This window comes from Equus asinus, chromosome 21 (genome assembly GCF_041296235.1).
Source record: "Equus asinus isolate D_3611 breed Donkey chromosome 21, EquAss-T2T_v2, whole genome shotgun sequence".
NCBI classification, from domain to species: Eukaryota; Metazoa; Chordata; class Mammalia; order Perissodactyla; family Equidae; genus Equus; species Equus asinus.
Window position 1 is genome coordinate 30,334,750 of NC_091810.1, and position 25,301 is coordinate 30,360,050.

At 42.9% G+C, this 25,301-nt stretch overlaps 1 protein-coding gene across 9 annotated transcripts in view; it reads left to right on the forward strand.

The window, feature by feature from the left end:
* Window positions 1-25,301, forward strand: part of FOXP1 (forkhead box P1) — a 575,342-nt gene that overhangs the window by 65,100 nt on the left and 484,941 nt on the right. For all 9 annotated transcript variants that reach the window (XM_070492659.1, XM_070492654.1, XM_070492656.1 and 6 more), the window contains one exon: window positions 19,028-19,157. The gene's annotated coding sequence lies outside the window, so the exon portion shown is untranslated. The remainder of the gene's footprint in view (window positions 1-19,027; window positions 19,158-25,301) is intronic.

Consider the following 25,301-nt stretch of genomic DNA (forward strand, 5'->3'; position numbering starts at 1 on the left):
CACAAACCTAACCACTAGGCCACCAAGCCGGCCCCTAATTAATTTTTATTCAGTTATAATTTTACATGTTCAAACTGTGTTTTTCTTGTCTTAGGATTGAGCATTCTGTCAGCAAGTGGAAGGGCACGTTGAAGGAAGGGTGATGGAGGGCTGGGGTGTTCCATCCCTTACTGGGAGTAGTGTAAGTGAGATGGAGTCTGTGCCTGGACCAGTGGGCAGGAGAGTTGAGCTGCTCCCCCGAGTCTGCTCCACGTGGAGGACATAGAGCTGCAGTGCCTGTGCCAGGTGTTTGCTGAGTACAGATGCATCTGTTTTTCTTTCTTGCATCTGGGAGGCAAAGACAGCACACTCTGCCCTACAGGGGAGAGAACCTTCTCAGAATATCCACTCCTCTGGATTCATGCGTCCACTCAGTCATTCGCTCAGCAGATATTTACTAAGGGCCTGTTTTGTACTTGGCACTGTTCTAGGAATGTGGAATAAATCCATGAACAAAACAAATTCCCACCCCTGTGGATGCTCATATTCTGGAGACAAGGGGCAGAAACAGGCAGATGTGATAAGTACGTTATATAGTGTGTTAGAAGGTGTGTGCAAGGGAAGACAAATCAAGGTAATCGGGATTGGCGGTACTGGGGGCTGGGAGTGGGTTGTCCTTTTAGCTAGTGGGGCCAGGTAGTCTCTTTAAAGGTGCTCTTTGAGCAAAGACTTGAAGGAGGTAAGCGAGTTAGTTCCACCCTACATTCCAGGCAGAGGGAACAGTTAATGCAAAGACCCTTTGGCGCAGGGCATGCCTGGATTGAGAGACAGTAAGGAGGCTAATGTGACAGGAAGTGGACCAGGAGGAGGGTGATGGGAGGCGGGCTCTGAGAGCTAACTGGGGCTTCGCCATTAAAGGACTTGCCTTGTGGTTGAGTGTCCTGGTGCCATGACGGACCTGATTTAAGTTGTAACAGCATCCCTCTTGCTGCTGTGGTGAGAATAGAGCTGGGGTGGGGGTGGGGGTGAGGGAAGAAGCAGGGGGGCCTGTTAGGAAGCTTGTATGGTGATGCAGGGCAGAGATGATGGTGGCCATGAGCAGGAAGTTGGTGGTGAAGGTGAGGAGCAGTGGGTAGATTTTAGATCTATTTTGAAGGAGCTTCCCTAGGATTTCCTAACGGAATAGGTGTAGGATCTGAGAGAAAGATGAGTCAAGATTGACTCAAAGATCATTGGCCTGAGTGTGATTAGAAGGATGTGGTTGCCATGAATTGCAATGGGGAAGGACGTGTGTGGAGCTTGTTTCAGGAGGAAGGTCAAGTTCTGGATGCGTTGAGTCTAAAACGTCTAGGCATCCCAGAGGACATGTGGTGGGAGCAGATAGGTACCCAGTCTGGAGTGGAGGATTGAGATGTGGGCTGGGCTGGGAGCCTGGGGCAGCTAGAAATGCCTGCTAATCGTTGCCAGGGCAGATGGTGTTCACGTTGCCCTAAAACTGCCCTGCTGGTGATTCAGGGATCCTCCTGTGCGCTGCTAATCCCAAGAGCTCCATTAAGAAGATGCTTGGTTTAGCTCTTGAAGGTGACGTTTCTTCGGTGTTAGGTGTTGGCGCTTGAGCTTGGCAGGACTCGGGTGCTGGTTGGCTGCACTCAAAGGAAGCTCACAAAGTCATAGAAAGCCTCAGATAAATCAGACTTGGAGATTGTCTTTCTCACCCTTCACTGTGGGAAGAGGAGACTGGGAACCCAGATGTGGGGCAGAGTGGAAACTGAAATCCAAGTTGGCTGACACCCGGTCTCCTTCTGCTCTACTGGGCAGGGACCAGCTCCTGTTGGAAGAGGCATTCAGAAAAAGGGTAATGCGGCACTTTGCTGCTTTCATCCCTTTAGCCATCCTTTATCACCCAGGCACAGTTAGGTTGCATTCTAGAAAGAAGAAGACTGCTATTGCTTTTCTCCTGGATATGTGCTCCTTGAGTGTTTCTCAACAGGGGCAGACTAGACTCTTCAGGAACATATGATGCTTTTGGTAATAAGGCAATGAGGTCATAATTGGGGAAGCTTAGGGATTCATTTTCGGGTAGGGATTTCTTCCTCTCTGTGCCTCTGGGAGAGACGGGAGGTAGCTCTTTTCACTTTCTACCTTGCTGGCCGGGTGCGTGTCCTCTTGGATCTTCTCCTGAGATGGGGCCTAGGCTGTGCGGCCTGTCCCTAGCCAAGATAAGAGGTCATTTAGGGGTCAGGTATGTGACCCTACCCTTAGCCAGGCCCTATCCTGTCTCTGAGGCACCACTGGGAGGCAATATAGCACAATTTGAACTACACTCAAATCCTGGTTCCTGCACTCGATTGCTATGTGACCTTGAGCAGGTGACTTAACATCTCTGAGCCACAATTCCTTATTTGTAAAAGATGCATTCCTTTGTGAGAGCATCGTGGTGAGGAGCCAGACGAAGACAAATGTATGTCAAGGGCTTGACACTGCACTTGGCACGTAGTAAATGTTGAATTAGTGGCAGCTATTATTATCATCATCGTCACAGGCACTTCCTCCGGTTTCTACCTGACGCTTAGGCCAGTTTTGTTAAGATTAATTTGGTTTCCAAAAAAGATGTGCTAATTGGATTATTACATTTTCATGCATTTATATTTATATATACATGCATGGTTTTGAAATCTACACATGTATATATTTATCCATTCAAGTTTCTCTTCTAAAAATCTGTAAGAATGATATTTTTGAGTCATTGAACCGTGATGAAATTATTCTCCAAAAACAGCTTGCTATAAGTGATCATTATGTAGGCCATCAAAATGGAGAATAATGTAAAAGTGGAAGTTAAAAGAAAAAAAACAGAAAAGAAACCTGATGTTAATACAGGGCCCCCAGTTGAGTACATATTTTTATAACCTGGATATTTAAAAATGTTGACACTTGCCTGCATTGTTTAGGGTGAGATGGCACGGACAAGGCTGTTTTGGGGTTGGGATAAATATTTTTTTGGTTAGTGCTACAACGTGTGGACTTGTAATCAGGAGTGGCTTATCAGCAGCTTTTCAAAATCTGACATTCCACACGGAATGCCCCGACGGAGGCAAGTGAGCGCTCTGTGAATGCTTTTACAGTCGAATTCCACACACATGAATTATGACAAGTGAGGCGACTACTCTGTGGTTTGTTGTGTCTGGTCTGGTTCCTACTTTTAAAGTTGTAGCTGCGTTTGGTCATTTGAAGCTTATTTTCACAGTCTGGCCAAGCCAGCAGGGTCCCGGGGCTCTGCAGGGGACGTAAACCGCTGGCCTTTACGTTACAGTGCTCAGTAGATAAGCATTTCAAGACCTCATTGCATCATACAAAAGGACTTATGGGCTTATTTAACATATACTATTTGACTTAATTTAGATATTTAATGGAAAGAAAAGCCTTTTATTATCACCGAAGGAAAGAACTGCCAAACATCGTGGGGCTCAGTTGAAATATTGTAACGGATGTACAGAGTGCAAATATATTTCGCTGCCTTACATAATGGAGTGTTTAATAATAGTTGTTTCTTTAAATTTAGCACACGTATCTTAGATATTTGCACTTTGTAAATTATACGCTGTGGCTCAAGAAACTCCGTTTTGCGTGTTTTTTTAAAAATTGGGTTTAATGAAGTAAGTACTGATTTTTTTAAAAATGACCTTCAGCTGTGATTTATGTTTATTTCACGAGCCCAGATTAGGGGAGTCCGTGCCAGGAATGAACACTTTCCATCCTGTCTTTTGACAGACAGAAATGTGAGCAATAGCTGGGTCTGCTGACCTGATCGGCCACGGCTTCGTTGAGCAGTTTGCTTGGCAGTCATTGGCCTGGGGTCTGGGAGGACGGGGGCGGTCACCTCTAACACTGTGGGGAGGGTACACATGGTGTCTAAGAGGAAACCCTGCCATCTTGCTACGCCCGTATGCCTGCATCTTCCCCAGGAACTGTCCCTGCTCAAATTGCCAAGGCCCAAGGTAACTGAGTCTTAATTTGAGGTCTACTCCTCTTCCAGGACGTGGGGAGCTGTTATGGGCTGAACCATGTATCCCCCAAATTCATATGTTGAAGTCCTCACCCCCAGTACCTCAGAATGTGACTATATTTGGAGAGAAGGTCTTTCAGGAGGTAATTAAGTTAAAATGAAATTATTAGGGTAGGACCTAATTTAATATGAGTGGTGTCTTTAAAAGAAGGGACTAGGACACAGACACACATGTGGGGAAGGCCACGTGGAGACACAGGGAGAAGACGCCATCCATAAGCCAAGGAGAGAGACCTCAGAAGAAGCCAACCCTGTTGACACCTTGATCTCAGGCTTCCAGCCTCTAGAATTATGAGAAAATAAATTTCTGTTGTTTAAACCACCTAATGTGTGATACTTTGTTGGCAGCCAAAGCAAACTAATATGGGAGCTGATCGGAATGTACAGGAGGGCATATGTCATTTGCAAAAGTCTATTCCATATTATAATATGATGTTTAAATATGGAAAATGATGGTAAGAAGACCTTTACAGGGAAGAAAACCTGTAAGGATTGACCAAATCCACGTGGCAAGTAGAGCTGTGTTAGTGGATGGTAAAGTAATAATATAGGTTAACAGTTCTTGAGAACTCACAGTGGGCTGGACACAGGGCAAGGATTTTGTGTACATTATCTCTTTCGGTCCTCACCACAATCCTGTGAGGTAGGAGCTGTTGCTGTCTCTGTTTTGTAAGCGAGGCAAGGAGATGAAGTGACATTTCAGAGCCAGCCAGGGTCGGAGCTGGGATTCTAAGCCAAGTATTCATGCTCCAGGCCTGTCTACGTTGATGCTTTGCCAGCCCTGGGAGATTGGGGGCTCAGGAGGGGTAGTTTTTGCATCTGTTAGGATTATCAGTTAAAAGATATTGGGACATGCTATCTTAGATCACGTTTTGGTTCCGTCTCCAGAGAGAGGCTCTAAAGTGTGTTGAGTGTGGTGAAGATGTCACTGGGAATAATACTAATCACTAGTGTTACCGAGTATTTAGTATGGGTGAGCCTGATCTAAGCCCTGCGCGTACCTGCCTTTTGCAGCCTCACAGCAGCCCTGAGCAGATTGGCCAGAGCTTCTGATGGTCCACATCCAGGCTGATCTGACTCCAGCACCCGAACCCCTCACCACTGGGCAGCACTGACTCCCCCACAAGCCCAGTGCTTGCTAGTGTCTGCATCTGTCACAGGGAAGGGGAAGTGGATGGCTGACATTTGGGTTTTTAAAACAGAAAAACTTTGTCCCTTATTACGAAAGTGATTTATGGTAAAGGTAAAAAATTTTGAAACCAAAGCAGAAATAAATAAAAATTATTTATATTTTCACCCCCTAGAGAGAATTACTGCTAGTGTTTTTCTGTCTACCTTTCTAGTCTTTTTCCTACGGAAATATACTTACTGTAACTATAAATATACTAATACTTGTCTGAGCAGCAGCATTAGAAAAGAGCAAGGACTTTGGAATAAGACTTGGGTTTAAATTGTAGCTTTCCCTTATTAGCTATGTGACTTGGGACAAGTTATTTAATTTCTGTCCGTCTCCATTTTCAGTCTTTAAAATTGGAATAATAAATAAATAAAACTTACTTCATTGGGGTTTGTAATAGCTCAGTGTATATAATGTACTCTTTTGTTGTAACTGGCACACGGTAAACATACCAACCATAACTTTAAAAAAGAATCAGTTTTTGTAGCACATCTTTGTTACTTAGCAACATCTCATTCAACAAACATTTGATGAGCAGGTATGATTTGGGGGTCATGTGTCACATTCGGTTTAATTTTACAAACCTTTTTAATGGCTGCATAGTATTTCATCATCAGTAGGAATCATAATGTGTTTGAAATTTATCAGATGTTAATTTTTCCCAGTTTTTATATGCCATAGACGATGCTGTGATGTGTTTCTTTGCAACCTTGTAAACTAAATTTTCACCACTGGTTACTACAGTCATGCGCTGCATAAGGATGTTTTGGTCAATGTTGGACTACGTATATGATGGTGGTCCCATAAGATTAGTACCGTGTAGCCTATGTATGTAGTAGGCTATGCCATCTAGGTTTGTGTAAGTACACTCTAGAATGTTCGTGCAATGATGAAATCGCCTAATGACACATTTCTTGGAATGTATCCTCATCATTAAGTGACACAAGACTGTGTATCATTAGGATCAATTCTGGAGAGTAAGGAGTGAACAGGAAGCATGGTTTTAAGGCTGCCGAAGCTGTGCCAAATCACCCCCTGCAAAAGCTGTGCTAGCTCACCCTGAACCCAGCCATGTATGAGCATGCCCATTTCTATTTGTGAAACTTCAGTGTGGTGTTAGATCGATGGGCTCAAAAGAAAAATGGAACATAATTATGCTCTATGGGTCACTAACCTAAATCTAGTATCACAAAGGATGGGAAGTGACTCTCAGAATTGAGAGAGGAGAGACCAGCCGGACGCTGATGTTCCATTTTCATTGTGTGGTCCAAGCAGAGGAGAACAGCAGCTCTCCTGTCGGGAGGCAGGTGTTGTGTGCAGTGCTCTTGACCTGTCTAATTTAATCTTCACAGCAACACTTTGAGGTGGGGACTCTCTTTGACCCCATTTTATAGATGCAGAAACAGAGTTTAGAGAAGTTATGTAATTTGTCCAAAATCACAAATGAGGCGACTTTCTGGCAGAGTTGGGAGTTGAATCCCGGCACCTTGTCTCTCCAGTTCCTGGTCTTGTCCTGGGATGTTCGAAATGGGGAGGGAAACATGGATGCAAGAGCCAGCGTGGAGACCAAGGGAGAGGTGAGCATGGCACTGGCTGGTACTGGGGAGAAGGGCAGAATGGAACCTCATCAGGGTTTCTAGCTTGTTGGAATAGAAGGCACGGCTTTGGCAGACACAGGGACGTCGGGCGGGAGGGCCAGTGGAGAGAGAATGAAGAGAGAGAGTGAGGATTCTGATGGTGCATACAGGACCGTGGAGACTGGAGCTGGGGAGCTGCCAGGAGGTATAATAACACCACTTACCCTGTTTTAAGGCTTATGTGCATTATCCCACTTAATCCCCAAACCACTCCATGACGTAGGAACTGTCATTACGCCGTGTACAACTGAGGAAACTGAGGCCCAGAGAGCTTGACTCTCTTGGTCCGTGAGTGTCCCAGCCAGAATCAGATGCCAGGCAGCCAAATTCCCATGCTCTTAGCCAAGGCTGACCGGGAACTGGAACTCAGGGGAGAGTTTGCAACCTAGGATGTATTTGTTGAAAGTGATCTCTCCCTCCTTTTGAACTTTGCAGCCGTTATTGTCTGTAGACTTCATCTGGCAATTAATCATGTGCTCCCCGTGACACGACTCTCATTGTTGTCTTGAAATGTTATTTAAATCACGTATTGTTATTTAACTTCTCGTGCTGGGAAGACGACTGCGCCTGGATGTCACCCCCCACCCCCAAACGTGTGTACCACAGTTAATCAGAGCAGGACTCAGTAAACGTTTGACTGAATTTCATTTGAAGAGTCTCATCCTGGAGACACTAGCGGGCCACATTCGTGGAGGGGAAGGGGGAAGGCTGGAAGGTGGGGACAGTGCCCAGGATTATCAATCAGAAGGAACTAGGAGAACAGAGAGGGGCTTGAGAGGAGGAGAGAGCATCCCTTTTGCACAGGAGACAGGAGGACTGAATGGGTGGCTCAGTTGCCTACATAAGCCCCTCTTCTCCTGTCTCCTTTCTCAGTGGGGATGTCCCTTGTGACTTCCAGGACACACCTCCTGGGCTCATGTGGCCCCTTGCTTCCCTCCTTCCCAGGATTTGCCTGACTGCAAGTAAGAAGCCAAGAGATTTAGACTGTGGGAGGCCGCGTGAAGCTCCCAGTAGAATTCTACCCATTGTATCCCAGTCAATCTTTATCTTGTGAGCCTTTCCAAAGGTTCTCCCGTTTCCCTCTGGAGCTGTTGGAAGAGTGGCACGCAGTAGTATTCGGTGTCATTAAGGGAGGAGACTTGTCTCTCAGGTATCTGTGGCTTTGTCACTTACTAACTGTGGCCCTGGGTAAAGGGCTTCACATCTCCGAGCCTCAGTTTCCTCCTCGTCTGTGAGATAGTGGTACTGACTTGCGCCACTGTTGCAAGGCTTATAAGAGGGATGAAAACGCTTGGTATGGAGTGCCCGGCGTGCAGTCAGGGCTCTGTACACGTTAGCTGGTCTTAGAACTGACTGTCCTCAGGAGATTGTCCAAAGACCTCCCATGGTGAAAGGCCAATGAGTTCCTTTTTTCTTGTATTTACAACAGGCATTTCACCACTTTAACTCTTTGACACATTTTCTTGATGACGTGGTCCTCCTCATCAGCTCTTCTCCGGTCTCCTGAGGCGTTTCCAGACCATGTCATTCCACACCCTGGAATGTGCAAGCCTCCCCTCTCAAAAGGACGTGTGGCCGTCAGACACTGGACAACTCTGAGCTGGGTCATTTCTTCTTTATCTACTCCCGTTGTGATTACTTTTTCTTTTTTCTTATTTTTAACTTTGTAAGAACTGTCTGGAAGTTCTTCTTCAGTCATTTCATTAGTCACTTCACTTTTTTGGTTTTTAAGATTGAAGACAAATTACTTTGAGGCCGTGGGTCAGATGGACGTGGCTGGCTGGGTAACTGTATTCCCGCTGAGTCAGCTGTCTGCTCAGACAACTAAAAGCTGAAGTATGCTTGATGACTAGTCACTGGCCAGCCAGCGTCACATTAACTTGAAATTCCATTTCTGCTCCTCACTTGTGGGAGCTTGGATGACTTTGTGGCTTGTTCGAAAGCACTGTAAGTATTGTATTGATTGGATTATGGAGCCTGAAATTGTCGGTCATCCCCTGAAGTGGCGTTTGTGATTTGAGACCGAGGCATAAAATTGTGACGTGGTGGTGTTCAGAAAGGTGGCATTCAATGCGGTCAGTTTATAGGAAGGGAAACCCAGGATCTGAGAAGCTTCCTGACTTGCAAAAGCTCTCAGACATTTGTTGGCTAAGCTGGGACAAAGTTTGCTCTTCCTACTAAGATGGGTCATGCAGTGCCCACCGCACTGGGTTGTTGCCCTCTGCTACAGCTACCTGGGAAACTATTGATTTTGGTTCTCCTTCCTTGATTGGAATGTCCTGAATGTCAGGGAGGTGGCCGTCTCAAAATGCCCTTGGCCCCTCCTCCTGAGCCCCCGGCCCATGCATCCCGAAGCATGTTATAACCTTGGAAAAGAAGTCTGTTTAGTATATTTGTTCTCTGATGCCTGTGTTGTGTTCTATACGTCATCCATCTTGAATGATGATAAAGCGCCTTATGGGGTTACTCTGCCTTCTCACGTCATCCCCTCCCTGCAGCACCATTGGTGATGAAATAATAACGCTTAGTAAATGAGGGTGTTTATCTTATTATGCTGCCACAACCTTAATTTTGTTGTTGTTTTTTAACTTTAATTTGGGTATGAGCTGAGAAGGTGATTTGAGAGTGGGGGAGTATTATTTGTTTTAACAAAGAATTTGGCTTCTGTGATTTTATTCTTTTAAGTATAATTTGTAATTAACCTCCAAGGCCTGTGGTAAGATGCTTTCGTTTCTAGTTGGAATATTGGGACAGAGAATTCTCTAGAAGAGAGATTTGGCCCAAGTGTGGTGGGACTTCATGCCTCATCCCACAGAGCGACTCTCGTAAATAGCACTTTTAAATACTGCTTTAAGACCATTGATTTCCTAAAAAGGCAACCCCCCCCTCCCCGGCCCCCGCCAAACTCTTATATTTTTTCCTTTTCCAGTAATGGAGGACTTCTCCTTTTTATAGTCGAAGCCACCGCCTTTTTCTTAATTGTAAAGCAGGCAAAAGTCATCCCAGAGAACAAGTCTCAGAAGAATTGCAGTTAATATAGTGACCTAGTTGGTTCTTCATTCTTTGAAAAGTTGTTTTATTTTTCCCCTCCATGTCAGCTCTATATGCTGGCTTTGTGACCTTAACTTTTCGTAGCGAATATGGATCCCATCAATTAACAAGATGACCTCTGTTGTCACTGGGGCTAGCTTCTCGTAGGATGTTACTGCTGGGGAAACTGAGGCTCAGGTTTGCTACTCTCCTTCTGCAGGACCCGCCCTTGTAAGTTTTTCTTGTTAGTCATGTCATCACTATGAATGTGCTTCTTGTTCTCATCCAGTAGAGAGCCTTGGTTACCCACAATCCAGTTCAAGCTTTTGAACAGACTCGTAGGGATTACCTCTCTAGTGTGAAGACGAAATAGTATAATTTGTTTACCACCTTGAGTTGTTTACCACAGGCTGTGAAAAATATGTTTTGAATTTAAAAGTGTGAAAAAATGTGTGCTGGCTATCAAAAAAGCTCTCCCCTTGAAGAAACATGTTTATAGAGCAAGACTCAAAACAAAATACTTGATCGTGATAAGCCCAGCCAATGAAAAGAAAGTAAACATGTTTACCACAAAAGCCTTATAAAGAGCCCAGATGGCAGCCAGCTATCTGTTCACTTGACTGTTCTTCCAGGGAGCTCCTGAGGCTCCCCTGGGCCTCAAGGACAGGGAAGCCACTTGCCCTGCCAGCAGGCGGCCCGCCTTGCGCAAGGCCCGCTCTCTGAGCTCAGCCCAGTTTGCCACTGGGAGTGGAAGGTTTGTATTTTGTGCTGTTGAACTGAACCAGGAGTGGAAGGTATTTGTGAAATTGAGCCTGGAGGTCCCATGATTCTTAAATAGCAGCTTGTTGTAGATTGGGTGCCAAGTAGTCTTATGGGGACTCTTTCTGGCTCCCTGAAAGAGCTCCAGATTAACGTGACACATAATGACCTTTGGTGTGCCAGGCACTGTATGTAGACATCCAGGCTATAAAACATGAATCACACCCAGCCCCTGCCTCACCCAGCTCACTCTGGTGAAGTAGCTGGAACAGGAAGTTGGTAGAAAAGTCAAGGGCGTCCTGAGTAATACAGGGCTTTAAAGGGGTGCTGGTCGCCATGGAGCGAGCCTTAGACGATGTAAAAGGGAGTTCAGAAAGGGCATGATGGACTGTGCGCGTGGTGAGGAGTCATGGGCCGGAGGTGGTGGTGGCATGTCTCAGGGCAGTCCAGGAGCAAGTTCAGGAGGAGTGACCCAGTGAGAGGTGGCTCAATGGGAGGTTGGTAGTGAATTTCAGAATTCAAAGTCTTAGAGGTGGAGCAGTTCTGAGGGATGATGAGATCCAAGTTCTGGCCATCCCCTCAGGTACAGAGGAAGTAATGAGCACTTAATGAGCCCTTACTGTGTATGGGCAAAAATTATCCTAATTTTCGGGTAGGGAGGAACTTGCCCAAGGTTGCAGCTAGTAAGCAGCATAGGTGGGATGGGACACAGGCAGTGTGTTCCACAGCCCATGCTCTCAACTGCTGCCTTCTACTGCTTCTCTGATGGGCTGGAAGCTTTCAGGGTAAGGAAGTTAAGATAACCAGGTATGTATTCACTCATTCAATAGAAAATTTTTTTGAGTGCTTTGTCTGTACCACACCTGAAGTAAGCCTTCGCCAGGCTGTTGCAAGGACCATCTGCATGGCTATTGAGGTGATAGAAGTGGCCACCCTGAAGGGATCTAGACAGAAATTGTGAACCAGATACTGAAACAGCTGAGAAAGGTGTAGAAGAGCATCCTTGACGTTTAGAGGTGAAAGCCATGTGACTGGGCTGGGAGCAGTGATTCCCTCACACATGGTCATCAAAAGAAGGGTTTGGAAGGATCAAGGAGTCACAGTAGAGAGGGACAATGGGGTTTTCTTTGGGGGAGATGACAGGCAAGGTGGGCTGTTAGCAGAGCAATAATTTGGCTCTAAGAAAAGGAATTAAGGAGAGGCAAACTCTTCCCTCTTTATTTGCCTGAAGTCAGGGATGTGGAGTACATGGAACAAGGCAAGTCTCCAGCTTCATCATGATGTTGCTAAATAGAGGCAGTGGGAAGAAGTGCGCGGTGGAGCCAAGGTGAAGAATGAGTGGAATCTCTTCAATACAGAAGAGGGATTCTGGGATGGCCAGACAGGAGCAGCATGATGGTACATCTTATCTTGGAAGAGGGGGTTACAGTTAATTCATTCATTTTCTATAGCAGGGTTCAGACATTAGCTGGGCTATTTATCAAAGAGATGGGGGGAGGGGCCAGACGAATGTGGCAGGAAAAACTCACCAGCTTTTAAGTTTTAAATGGAATGTTAAGATTTTAGTGAAAAAGAGCAATAAACAAACAAAAAAGGTTTCTGGTTGTGCCTCAGTGAACTAGAAAAGTAATTACTTAGAAACCGTATTCCCCAAGCGTTCTAATTAATCTAATGGGTTTACTTAAAAACTTGTTTTTGAGCATAGATACCGAAAAAGTCCTCTGGTAAATTGAAAGAAATCTTACTAGTGAACGTTAAGTAAAAGTAATAGTGCTTAGTTCTAGGGAACTAAACTGAAGTGAAGTCAAGTGGGTTCGCCAAAGCCACACACATTGGTGTAGTGACCCATTTGGTTAAATCCAGGTGATCATTTTTACTAGAACTTTCGAACTTCGCTGTTCAGACAGATGCTTATTTAGGGTACATTCAAGGTTATTATTATTTTAAAAACAGAAGTATTATTTGTTCTTCTTTTCCAAGCCTTATTAATTGAGGCAGATTGGCATTTTATTTGTGAGCTGACAACACACACCTTTTTTTTTGCAGCCGACGTGCTTTTTGAACTGGGTTCAGCATTGTCAGAAAGTTATTCACAGGAGTTGGTGATGGAGCCTGCTCCACCCACTTCTGTTCCCTTTCTATTTTGGTGCTATTTGCAACAAAGGAAACTAAGTTAGTAAATTAGAGAAGGATTGAAGTTCTCACAAATGCCGTCCTTCCTATCAGGTTGTATAACTGATTAGACAAAGTGGGCCCACGCTTCCTGTGGCACATGGGACCTGAGGGAACATCAGTGCAAACCACATGAGATGGCCTTGGCCCTGGGGCTCCCAGGTCTTCTGACCAATCTGATTTAGCTACGTTAAAAAATCTATAAAGTTGTACATGTGTGTACATTCATAGGTACATATATATGTGTGTATACATGTGTATACACACATATCCAAACATGTTTATATTATGTGGGTATATAAAATTCCAGATTTAGCATTCTAAAACCAAGGGAGATTCATTGACAACACATTGAATTTGATTTTTGTGTCAGGGTCCCTGCAGGAAATAGGTGGCTTTTACCTCTCCTGGGCCTGAAAGGACAAGAGAAGGGTGGATGGTGGTTACTGGCACCTGGAGAGAGTAGCTTTGTGGAGAGGGCTGTCTGGCAGAAGCTGTGACCCTTCATAGCCGGACTCAGTCAACTTGCAGTGCCCTGGTGAGGAGGGAGCCTGGGCGATAAATACCCCATCTTTTTTCTCCTCTGGAGATGAAACCTCCATTGGTTGGCGCAGCTGAAAGCCAGAGGACAAGACTAGGTGTTGACGTAGTTCACACAGGGCAGCCTTCCAGGACACAGAGGAGGGGCTGGGGGGATGGTGTGTGGAAGATCTGAAGAAGCACATGGAAAAGGGTCCCATGCATTTTGTTCTGTGAACTCCTTTGGGCATGACACTGCCCTACTCAGATAATTCATGGGAGAGGTCAAGGTGCGAAATGAGTTCTCAGATCTTCAGGATGGCTGGGAAGCACCTAGCTTGAGAGCAGTTGTTCCCAAAGCGTGGTGCATGGACCAGTAGCACCAGCATCACTTGGGAACTTGCTAGAGATTCTCAGGCCCCACCCTGGACCTACTGAATGAGATGCTCTGGGGGAGGGGCCCAGCAATCTGTGTTTTATTAGCCCTCCTAGAGATTCTGCTGCTTGTTCAAGATTGAGAGCCGCTGCTGGATGTCTTGAGGTGTTGGATGGTCAGCAAATCATGTCAGTTTGCTAACATGACCACTATTAGCTTGCTTGGAAATGTCAGTGACAAGCACGTTGTCTGTATCAATCCACTGCTTGGAAATTCTGCAGACTCCCAATCCTTTTTTAGGATAGGCACTCTTTAAAAGAAATGGAATAATGGATTACATTTAGGCATGGGGGCTAATAACCAATGCAGTTCATGCTTTTAATTTCTAAGTTCTCCTCTCAGCCGTGCAAGGAAGTACCAGAGCAGGCCCCAGACTTGTGGAGGTTGTTTTTGAAAAACAGATGCAAATACTGCCTGTGCTGTTGTTGTTTTCCTGGTGCTTGGCAGTGTTTGGTAAACAACTTGATTGCTAGGTCTTGGCCTCAGGGAACCACAGCTGCTCTTTCCAGCTCCCTGCAGACTTTTGTACTGAACGAGGATTGCTTCAGGGAAAAGTAAACAGGGGAGAACAAAACAAGAAAATATCGCGGTTGTTTCGTGGCTGCCTCTACCTGTGTTCCTGAGCTGTTTTGCAACCATGGGCCCTGGGCTTTGGTTCCTTTACTTTCAAGAACAAGGCAGGACCCCCATGGCATCCAGGCTTCTTTCTCCATGGCTAGACTGTGGAGTGGCCATGGGACTTGGAAAGCCTGTGTAGTAGCCACTGCAAGAATATATGCATTTTTAAATATGTAAATTGAAAAGGGAGAAAGCTTCATTCTTTCTAATGACCCCCAAGATGGTAATCTGGCTTTTCAAATCTCTAGGAAAACAGATTGAATATAGCACAATTAATGTTTCAGCACTTCTAGGCTTTTCTCTAAAATATTTTAATGGGCTTTTAATTTATTGCAGCTCCTGATTAGCAGGGTTGAGGCAGGGTTGCTGCTGACCCCCTGGGCCACGGTGCCCTCTGGGGCTCTAGTGAAGTGGAAAAGAACAAAGACCGGCTGGTGTGTCAGCTGTGACTTGCCCGGCCTGAGCCCCCGGGATCCCTGGATTCCTGGCCCTAAAGTGATGGAGAGCAATGCAGTGCTGTTCAGAGTGGAGGCAGGGACCCTTCTTCATCAGAATTACCTGGAGTATCTAGTAGAAATGCAGATTCCTGGGACCTGATTGAGAATCTCTGGACTGTGAGGGGGGTGGGGTGGGAACCTGCATTTCCAGCTGGTGCCCCAGTTGCACACTCAAGTTTGCAGTCCAAGCCTTGGTGATTGCTACTGCTACAGCGTAAAGAGTGAGCTGGGGTAGGGAGCCAGGGATGGTGTGGACAGACTTTTTCTTTTCTTTAATTTTTGAGACCTGCGCATCATTTTAGTGCATTTACTGTTTATTTACACACAAGGTCTCCATTATTTTGGCTCCCCCTTCCTTCTTAAATCAGAGAACCTTCTTCCTGAAATCATTTTCTTTTGGTCTGAAATATGCATCTCTCTAAATGTCCTGGTAGGGTGGTGAACTACTTCTGTTTGTCTGAAAAGATGTTTATTTCACCCTCATTTTTGAAAGATAGTTTTTCTGGATATACAATCTAGGTAGACAGTTTTTGCCTCTCTGGGTGGTGTTCTGGATAATTTATTTGCATATCTCTCGTCTCTTCAGGTGGTTTTTAAAAAATTTCAGTTGCTCTATTTTTCGTTTCTAGAGCTCAGAGTTTTGGTTAGAGTTACAGAGCTTGTATTTTATAGTATATATATGTATGTATATGTATGTATTATAATCCGTATACAGTATAAATTTTATAGTATACATACTATAAAATGCATATAAAAACGATAGTATATATAGCTTATGTAGTATTTTGGTTAGAGTTATAGGGCTTATATTTTATAATATATGTTTGTATTTTATAGTATACATAATATAAATACATATAAAACCTACACTATATATTTATATGGTATTTTGGTTAGAGTTAGAGAGTTTGGTAGAGATGGAATTCGATCCTGGGCCTCTTGGACTCTTAACAAAACACCCACAAACACAAACAAAAACATTTCCACAGGCCACAGTCATAGTTTATCCCTTATTTTTGGATATACCTGATGACTTCAATGTTTTAGGAAGTCAAGCAAGACAGCACTAATGGTCATACTCCTTGATCATTGTTTGACCAACTTATGTCTTAGCTAGAAACCTGCAGCTGCTCCCATCCTGAATGGAAAGTAAAGCTGCTACATGAATACGTGAACTCTTCCCCCAGCTCTCCCCCGTCACTGCTGTTCTTTGGGGTGACCTGCCTACTACCCACCTTCTAAGTGCCTACTAAGCCACCAAAGGCTTCGAAGCCTTTGAATACCGTATTCTGATTTTGTCGAATGCCTGCTTCACCCCATCTTCCAGTTCCTGCCCAAACTTGCTCGAGACAATTTCTCTAGAGAACCCTTATCTGTCCAGAGACCTACTGTGTTCACTTGTATAACTTCTCTGTGCTTCTGGATCCCTCTAAGAATCACAAACCTAAAGACATGGTGTGACCTCAACAGTCATTTGGTTCAAGGATTGCAAGCTCTGTTTTTCTTTCTTTCATTTTTTCTATTTTAATGTGTACTATTAAGATTAGCTATTCTCTTTGAAAAATTATGAAATTTCCCAAAATAGTAGTCTGGATTACTGCCTTCGTTTGTAGACTTGAAAGTTCTTGGAGTCCTGAGCTTTTGTTCCCATGTGGCAGTAATTGGCCTCTGAGTGCTCTGGCTCCCTCTTCAGCCAAGAAACCCCTGGTCTTCCAGTTTGCCACATTCCTCACCGCTCCCTATGCGTTACATTTGGCCTCTTTCATTCTCTTACATTATCTGCTTGGTCACTGTGGGGTGCCTTAGCTTTCCCTGTATAGACAAGGATGCTCAGGACCAGAAAGGTTAAGTATCCTCTGTGAGGCCTTGCAGCCAAAACTCACTTGAGGAAGCTTGAGTCGGAAGTGTGTCTGGTACAAAGTGTAGGCACTTAAAATTTTTGTATTAGTCTATTGACCAGAAAAATACGGAGTTCTTATGAGTGCAAGCTTTGTAGAGTCAACCCCCTGCTACTGTGCAATCTTGAGCAAGTTGCTAAAACTGTCTGTGCTCAGTTTTCTTATCTGCATATTAAGACTATAAGATATCTACTAGGAACAGCGAAGTAAGAATAGAATTAAATGAAATAATTGTTGTAAAATACTTGAAAAAAGATTCAGCACATAATGAGTGTTCAATCAATGGCAGTTATATCTTTATAGGATGCTGAAGAATTAATTCTTTTAATTGTTGATTGATTTGTTGACCCAATAAATTTATATTAAATGCTTGCTATGAGTCAGGCATTTTTCTGAAGTTTTGGAATATACTGAGAAATACAACAGAGAAGTTCCCTTATCTTATAGAGCTTATAGTCTAGTGGGGGAGACAAGTGAATAAATGAGAAAAAGAGTATAGATTATGACAAGAGCTCTGGAGAAAGCAAATAGGATGATGTAATTGAAGTCACTGGGAACCTAGTTTAAGGAGGTAAGCAAGACAGCCTTTTGAAGTGGCCTTTGCCCCTAAGACACAGTTATGAGAAGGAGCCAACTGTGTAAGGAGTAAGGTTGTAGCATTCCAGGTAGCTGGAAAAGCAGTGCAGCAGGCCTGAGACAAGAAAATACTTGGCTTGCTTGAAAGGGTAGAAAGGATACTGTATCTGTGCTGTTGTTGGAGATTGGATTGGTAGCTGGAGTGGCATCAGAGAAGTAGGAAGGGACCCGATTATGCAGGCTTTCTAGGTCACAGAAAGAAGTTTGGATTTTATCCTAAAGATGGTCCACAGTTTAGCCCCGTTTTTGCTGTGTGACATCAACTCATTAGCCTTGGTGAGTCTCTCTGAGCCTTGGAAACGCTGCTTGGGTTTCAAGGCTGCTTGAGGCTTAGAAAATGGGGCTTTATCATCTGGACTCAAACTGTGGTCCCCGATCGGTGGTATGAGCATTCCCTGGTGGTTTGATGGAAATGCAGACTCTCAGGCCCCACTCCAGAACTACTGAATCAGAATTTCTGGGGATGGGGCCCAGGAATCTGTATTTTAAAAAGCTCTCTAAGTTATGCTTATGCATACCAGAGTTTGAGAAACAGTGATCTGTGATAGATTGGGGCAGAATTCCTTCCATAAGAGTTGGAGCTGTACTCTCTGGAGAGGAGTGGAAGCCTTACATGAGCACCCAGGGGATGCTGTCAGCTGCCAAGGGTGGCAGCTCACCAGGGTTGGGCACCAGTGCCAGGGTGAGAATTTTTCTACGTATGTGCAAAACCCTCTGCCCACAGCACATCTTTAGTGTTGATGGCAGATCAACATAAGAGTGATAACTGGCAAAAATCTTCTTTTCAATCAGGAAGCTTAATAGAGAAGCTAATAGTTTAAGTTTTTAATTTAGGATAAGTAAGCTTTATCAAAGAAGACAGAAGTAGGAGGTAGAAGAGACTTGGGGAACATCGGTTTGCAGATCTGACTTTGCAGATGAAGAGACTGAATCCTGAGGTTTTAAATGGCTTTCCTGGGGCCACACAATTGCTTGGTGGCAATAGTGAGTCCAGAATTCACACTTCTCCATTTTGACCCCTGCACGTTATACAGTATGTTCTCTCTTGATGGAAGTATCTCCGTGAGTCTTGCTCATTAGGTAATTCAGAGACATTTTTAGAATTATTTTGGAGGAAAAAATGAGATGGTAACGTCTCTTACTAGTTTTGATGTTCATTATTGTTTTAAAAATAATTTTAAATTATAATTATTTAGTATTTTCATGTTTTTTCATCCTCTGGAAAGGATAATTGCTTAATAGGAAATGGTACATTTATCCATGTAAGATTTGAGTTAAAACATCTTATACTTACCTGAGCACTTTGTAATGGGATGTGATATTTTTGCCGTGCCAAAATATGTAAAATATTTGGCACAAAGTCTGCAATAAACAACAACTTTTTAATGTATGTCTTGAAGTAATTGGTAAATGTATCTTTCAAAACAGTATTTCCGGTTCATATTTTACAGCATCACACTTGATGTATTGACATACCCTTGTCTGGAAGGTGTTTTCCCCTACCTCTAGATTCTATGTCTGTCTTGCTGTTTTCAAGTTTAAGGAAGTGGTGGTTTTAGAAGTTACATCTTAGTTATGTGTAAAAAATATTTGTGTATTGCAGTGTCCCAGGAGCTTTTGCTGACAATTCCAGTTTCCAAACGAAACATTTGGGCCATGGTGAGGGCTTCGATCCCTTCTCAGATTTGCTGTCAACCATGAACGGGTGGATGTGATGCCTGCTGGCCAAAAGGGTGAGTGAACGTTTATGATTATTCATCTGAAAATTCACAAAAGTCAGCTGCAGGGGTCCTACACGGTGCAGGAAATTGATGAAAGTCCTGAGTTCATCAGAACAGTTGCGCACGGAGGATGAGAGAGTCTCATTTCGAAAGAAGGGACAACTCTGTCATTGTTTTCTGGTATAACCTTTTTGGATAACTCCTGCAATGATCTGAGGATTTGTACAAGGCCTAACAGGACACAGGAGAACTTTTTTTGTTTGCATGTTTCTTTTAATCATACTCTGAAGGATGGACTATCTAAATTATAAGCCACATGCACAATTGAAAGAGTAATTGCTTTTTAGGTCCCATTACAACTCGGCAATACAATGAACCACCATGAAATAAAACTATAATGACCTCATCTTGAATTTTGGAGGGAACTTAAGTCTGATTTGTTCATTGAGAAGGTCCTGTCCCAGGCCTTCCACATGATTAGGGCTCTTGAGACAGCTACTTCAGACTCTCAAAGATTTTCAGAAAGACTTATGGATATTTTTTTCCATCATTGTTCTCCTTGTCAGGTTATTCATTGTAATTTTTACGGGGAGGTTAGAAGGGACATGATGATCTCTTTCTGTTACCTTTGTGTTCCACATTTGACGGCATCTGTCATGTTCCTCAGAGATCGATGGCTCCCTGGTAGTAATGAGTGAACAGTTATGACCTGCCTTTATCAGAGACAATAAGGGGTTGAAGCCAGGTGTTTTGGGTAAAAACTCTGACATCATTCAATGGTAACTTTGTCATAGAATGAGGTCAACTTTATGGGGAACCATTTTGTTTCAGGTTTTGTATTCAGTGACGCTGGCATAAGCTCATCTTGTTTGTCTTAGTGGTGTTGTATTTGAAACAGATTCTGCTTAATGATGGGAAATGTAGTGAAAGAGAAAGAGCAATTTATTGGAAATTAGGAGACCTAATAGTTACCTGACATGGGGCAAGTTAGTCTCTGTTTTGATTTCCTATATTTAAATTAAAACAGGTAGGTTAGAGTGTCCCATTTGTTAGTGCTAACAAGGGCCTAGAAGCGGTCTATTTAAATCCCCTTGGTTTATAAGTGGAGCAGCTGATGCCCGTAGAGTCTAGTTGAGATGTTTAAGTCCCTGGGTTTGGTCAGAACTGAGCCTACTTCTTTTGTCCTCAATAATGATTCTTTCCAGTTTATTTCAATTACAGAGATGGAGAAACCCTGCCCATGCAGCTTAGTAAACTTTTTTTGTTGACAAGTGTCTCTATAAGACACTGTTATACATTCAGCTATTTGGGCCAGATTTTTAAAGATTTTACAACTAGTGGCCATTTTGGCCTACCCAATTCACAGATTAGAGAAAAAAAAAGGAGCCCTGGTGAAGCAACTAGCCCAAATAGTAGATACCAGATGATCCTCAGCGCCTGTGGGCTCTGAAATTCATTTCCACCCAGGCTAGTATGTTATATCTGACTACTTGTACTTCCATTCCATTCTGCTGTAACCTTAGACAGAGGAAAAACAAAGTCTTCTACCTTACTTACCATATTCTTTCTTTCATTGGCAAGAAATATGGGAAATAGTAAATAGGAACACGTAAAGCAGGGATGTCCACAGTGAAAAGAAATGGTTAATGGAGTTGTGGGATTTTAGAGCTGTTAAAGATCTTGGATCATCTTACTGGGCCACCTTGGCAAATCCTTTGGATCTCTCGCCTGTGAAGTTCTTCTGAGGTTTTTCCATTGCTACACACCTGTGATAGACTTTTGTGAATGGTCTGTAGGTTAGTGAGCAGATAGCATGCATTATGAAAAATTGTATCTTTGGGGATCCAGGTAGAGTTGAGAACAAAGCCTAGTTCTGTCTCATATACACATGAGAATTCATAGAAGTGGTTGGAATTCTGAAGATACTGAAATAGCAACAAACTCAGGTTTGAGGTTACCTGTCATCTCTGTCTTCAGTATTGAGTCTGACTCAATCTCACTATCATAAAATTGATGTATGAAATTTAACAAAACCACATGAATGGACTTATTGAAGACTAGGTTCATTTTATTCATTAATTTCAATTGAGTAATGCCTGCTATTCAAAAAATCAATCTGAAGAACTATAATGAAAATGATCTCTCTTGTAAATTGATAAAATATAGTTAGGCCCAATTGAATATCAGTTTTTTATAAATAAGGAAATGCTTTGTATTTATCAGATCATAGTAAACCCCCTGGGCCTGACCCCATGGCTCAGTGGTTAAGTTTGCGTGCTCTGCTTCAGCAGCCTAGGGTTTCGCTGGTTCAGATCCTGGGCACAGACATGGCACCACTCGTCAGGCCATGCTGAGGTGACGTCCCACATAGCACAACCAGAAGGACCTACAACTAGAATATACAACTATGTACTGGGGGGCTTTGGGGAGAAGAAGAAGAAGGAAAAAAAAAAGAAGATTGGCAACAGGTGTTAGCTCAGGTGCCAGTCTTTAAAAATAAATCAACAAACTTCTCTTTACTATATTTTTCTAGCAAGTAGAGGTCCCTAAAATCTGATGGGCTGTAACGTGTGTTCTGATTTTCTATCCTCCCTGTTTTTCCTCAAAGCACACCTCAAAGGTTTGCTCAGAGGACTAATTCTCTTCCTCCATGATGCAATAACCTGATTTTCTGTGCATTATGTATCTGATAGCTAGTTAGTCCTTCCATTGTCAAAAATGTATTCACAGTCCTATGGTTTTTAGAACTTTACAGTTTATTGAGTAACCAAAAGAAGTGCCAATTAATTGTTACAGCTGATAGTTTGGAGTCTTTAGACTTGCAGTAAACTCTAATTCGAAGTGAAATGTTTCACGGTAAGTGTCCTCATGGTAGAACAGGGTCACAGTCACAGGGGTAGGCAGCTAGAAAAGCAAATCGCTTCACTCAAATGCAAAGAACTGAAACCGTACGAGAAAAGGTTTCCACAATAGATGATTATGGCAAGTTTTTAAGGTCAGAAAATGGGTAATGTTCTCAGTTTATGTTGGTGATAACCATGCCTGCAGAATAAATTAACTTAGGGGCAGGTTCCAGAGAAAGAAGTGCTGAGTGAGCCCTCTCTGTAGTGATGTGGTTCTTCAGTGCCACCGTTCGCCAGCGGGGCATCAGGCTTGGCCCCTGTTTCCCTGGTGTGAAGCTTTAGTTGATATCGGTGCCTATCTGATGCACATCACGAGACTCCAGGAGTGAAGAGCAGCTAAGTCTGCTGCATATTTAATAGGCAGTTAGCCACAGTGTTATTAATAAATGTGATAAGAACAGTCTGGATTTGCATAGAGTTTTCCTGAGCAGAGTTGACTATAGATGGTGAATATGCTGGCTTGTTTGTCAGTCTCGGCCTTGGCATTGTTCTGTCCTTACCAATAAATTGCCCCTTGCTGGTGGATCTGGTGTAAGAGTGTAAGCATCATGTGAAATTTTTTTGGTCACCAATTGTTTTTCCTTATTTGCCCACAGTTCCTCTTTTGATCTGTCTCATAATCAGACTCCTAGCTTTCAACCTACTAGGAAGAGGTCGAAACAGGGAGTATAATTCTTCTCAAGACTTGGCTACTCTTTGGCTGCGAGTTCCTTGCTTTTTTGTGAAAGTCGAGAATGCACTTTTTTGTCCTCGGTTTTGAGGTGGGGTGGTGGGGTGGTGGTGGTGGTGCAGCTTCCTGGAAGAGGTGGGGGCAGGGAGCAGGTGTTTTGGGTCAGGAAAGCCGGCCGATGGGCTCCCCTTCTGGTCTGCGTTGTGCTGGAACCCGTCAGAGGGCCGCGCGACTTTGTTGTGCTTCAACTTCTAGTCCCTGGAATTTTGACTTTGAAAAGTAATTTTAACAATTTAATAAACTACATAATACGTTTTATAAGCTGAAGCGAATGATCTTAAGTATTTTGGTCTCTTTCATAACACAATGAACCTAATATTGGTAAAAATACAGATCTTCACTCATGCCATAAAGAGAGGCTAGATTTAATAAGCAGTTATGAGTGCTGGCAGCTGCCTATCAGATTGTATAACTTGGGCTCCAGCATGCGAAGACAGTGTCAACTTACATTTTATCTCCGAAGTATTTTCAAGGCGTTTATTTTGCCTTTCTCTCCAGTCCCTAACCTAATAGAAATAATGTAATTGGCTGAATATTTTCCACATAGCTAATTGGCTAGGGGCCAAGGTGGAAACCATTGTCTGGCTTGATGAGGATCAGAAATTAACATGACATTTACGTGGAGGTAATGGAATATATTAGTAATGTAGTAATTGAGGATGGTGAGAGCGAGCGTGTCCATCCTTTTCCCACCCATAAGCAGCAGGAGGAGTTCTGAAGATGATGAAAGAACCTCCAGCCACCCCCCCCTCAAAACCTCACAGCCAATCCCTATGTCAAATTTACTTTTAAATTCCTCAGACAGAACTGTAAGACAAACTAATGAATTATTCCATTTGTCAATTAAAAAAGAAAATCCACCAACTACTATTGTAAGATTAAATTCCAATTAGAAGATTGCGTTTAATTCAGAAGCTATAACATTGTTTTAATGAATTCTGTTGGAGGTGACAGTTTATGTGAGATAAATTTATATGGTGTAGGTAGATATAAATTCATTGGATAATGTTAAACGCGTTACTTCATATATATTAGCTGTGAAATTTATTTCTTCTCTAGTTATGTCCCCAAGGAGGTAGAGTCAGAGGGAAAAACATATCTTCAAAGAAAGAACCCTTTCTGTCCTTTCAGATACTTGCTCTAAAACAGGCTTTTCTTACTTTTATTAAAAAAAATCTGTTAAATTTCTGCATTAACTGAATTTATGATTCTTGGTGTATGCTATTTATAAAATTGAATATAGGTTTTATGATATAGGAAATTAGTCTAGGAATGAGAATATGATCCAATTTTGTAATAAAGGTAATCTGCATTTATATTGCAGATATTTTCCATTCCTCTTGAAGCCCCTTATGGGATTATACACACATTTTTCTGGACATACAAATTCACAGTAAACTTTTAATGTATTGGGCAGGTTTTTGTTCTCACAATATCTACCCAAAGCATCCAGCCCTTTGCCCAAATCAAAGGTGGCAAAGATTTTTGAAACACTTTTGATCTTACATTCCCTCCACTCTTAGCCATTCCTGTGCCCCTGGCAGACATCACTAATTGATCACATTCTCTCTTCTGCTGAGTGTGGATGTGGCCTCAGAGTTATTGCACTTAAATTCTTGTAGGCACACTTACAAATTCACTACTTCCATGGGTATGGGCAAAATAATGCCAAGCAAGTCACTTTTGACCAGTCTTTCTAGTTTTTCTTGGTATACCCAATACTTTGCCCAATATCTGGCACCCAGTGGATAAAAGTACATGTTTATTATATTAATGAGAGAATCTCACACGCCATTCTGGCAATTATCTGGTTGTGTAACAGTTGGACTTTTGACATCATGTGTACGCCATATTTGTATGGTTTGTTAGATAGTTTATTTTCTACCCTTCAGTTGGTTTTGGTGTTATGTGTGTAAAACATTATACTTTTGTGGAGTTTCTTTTTTTCAATTTCTATAACTTTGGGAAAGACAAGAAAGAGACTGTTCTCGCCCTCTTGTTACCTGTGCATCAACTGAGGCTCAGACATAGCAAGGAAGTGGCGGGGTGAGAAGTAAAGGCAGACTTTCACTCTCCGAGTACAGTTTCTTTCTCAAAGGGAGGGGCACACACATGTACCAGGTGCTGACCGGTGCAGGGAAGTTTCTTGCAATTTCCTTTTGCATATTAATCTTGGTTTTTATCAATATACTGAAGCAAGCTGTACCAGGGAGGAAGGCATTCAGCTATTATATTTCAAATGATATCTTCCGTGATGTAAAATTCTAGGAACTTAAACTACATTGCATGTTGTTTTTGAAAATATTCTATTTTCTGTTAACTTGCTTCAAGTAATGCACAGAGGCTAAGAGAAGGAAATTTCCATTCACTTTGTATGTAGGCTGCTGAGCTCCCCTGTTGAGAATTGCCATCGTTTTAATTCCTTCTTAGGGAAACATGAACAGTTAACACATTTAAGCACCATTTAGTCAACGTATGTTTTAATTTCATTTCAACATATTATTTGATTATTTGTGTTGGTTA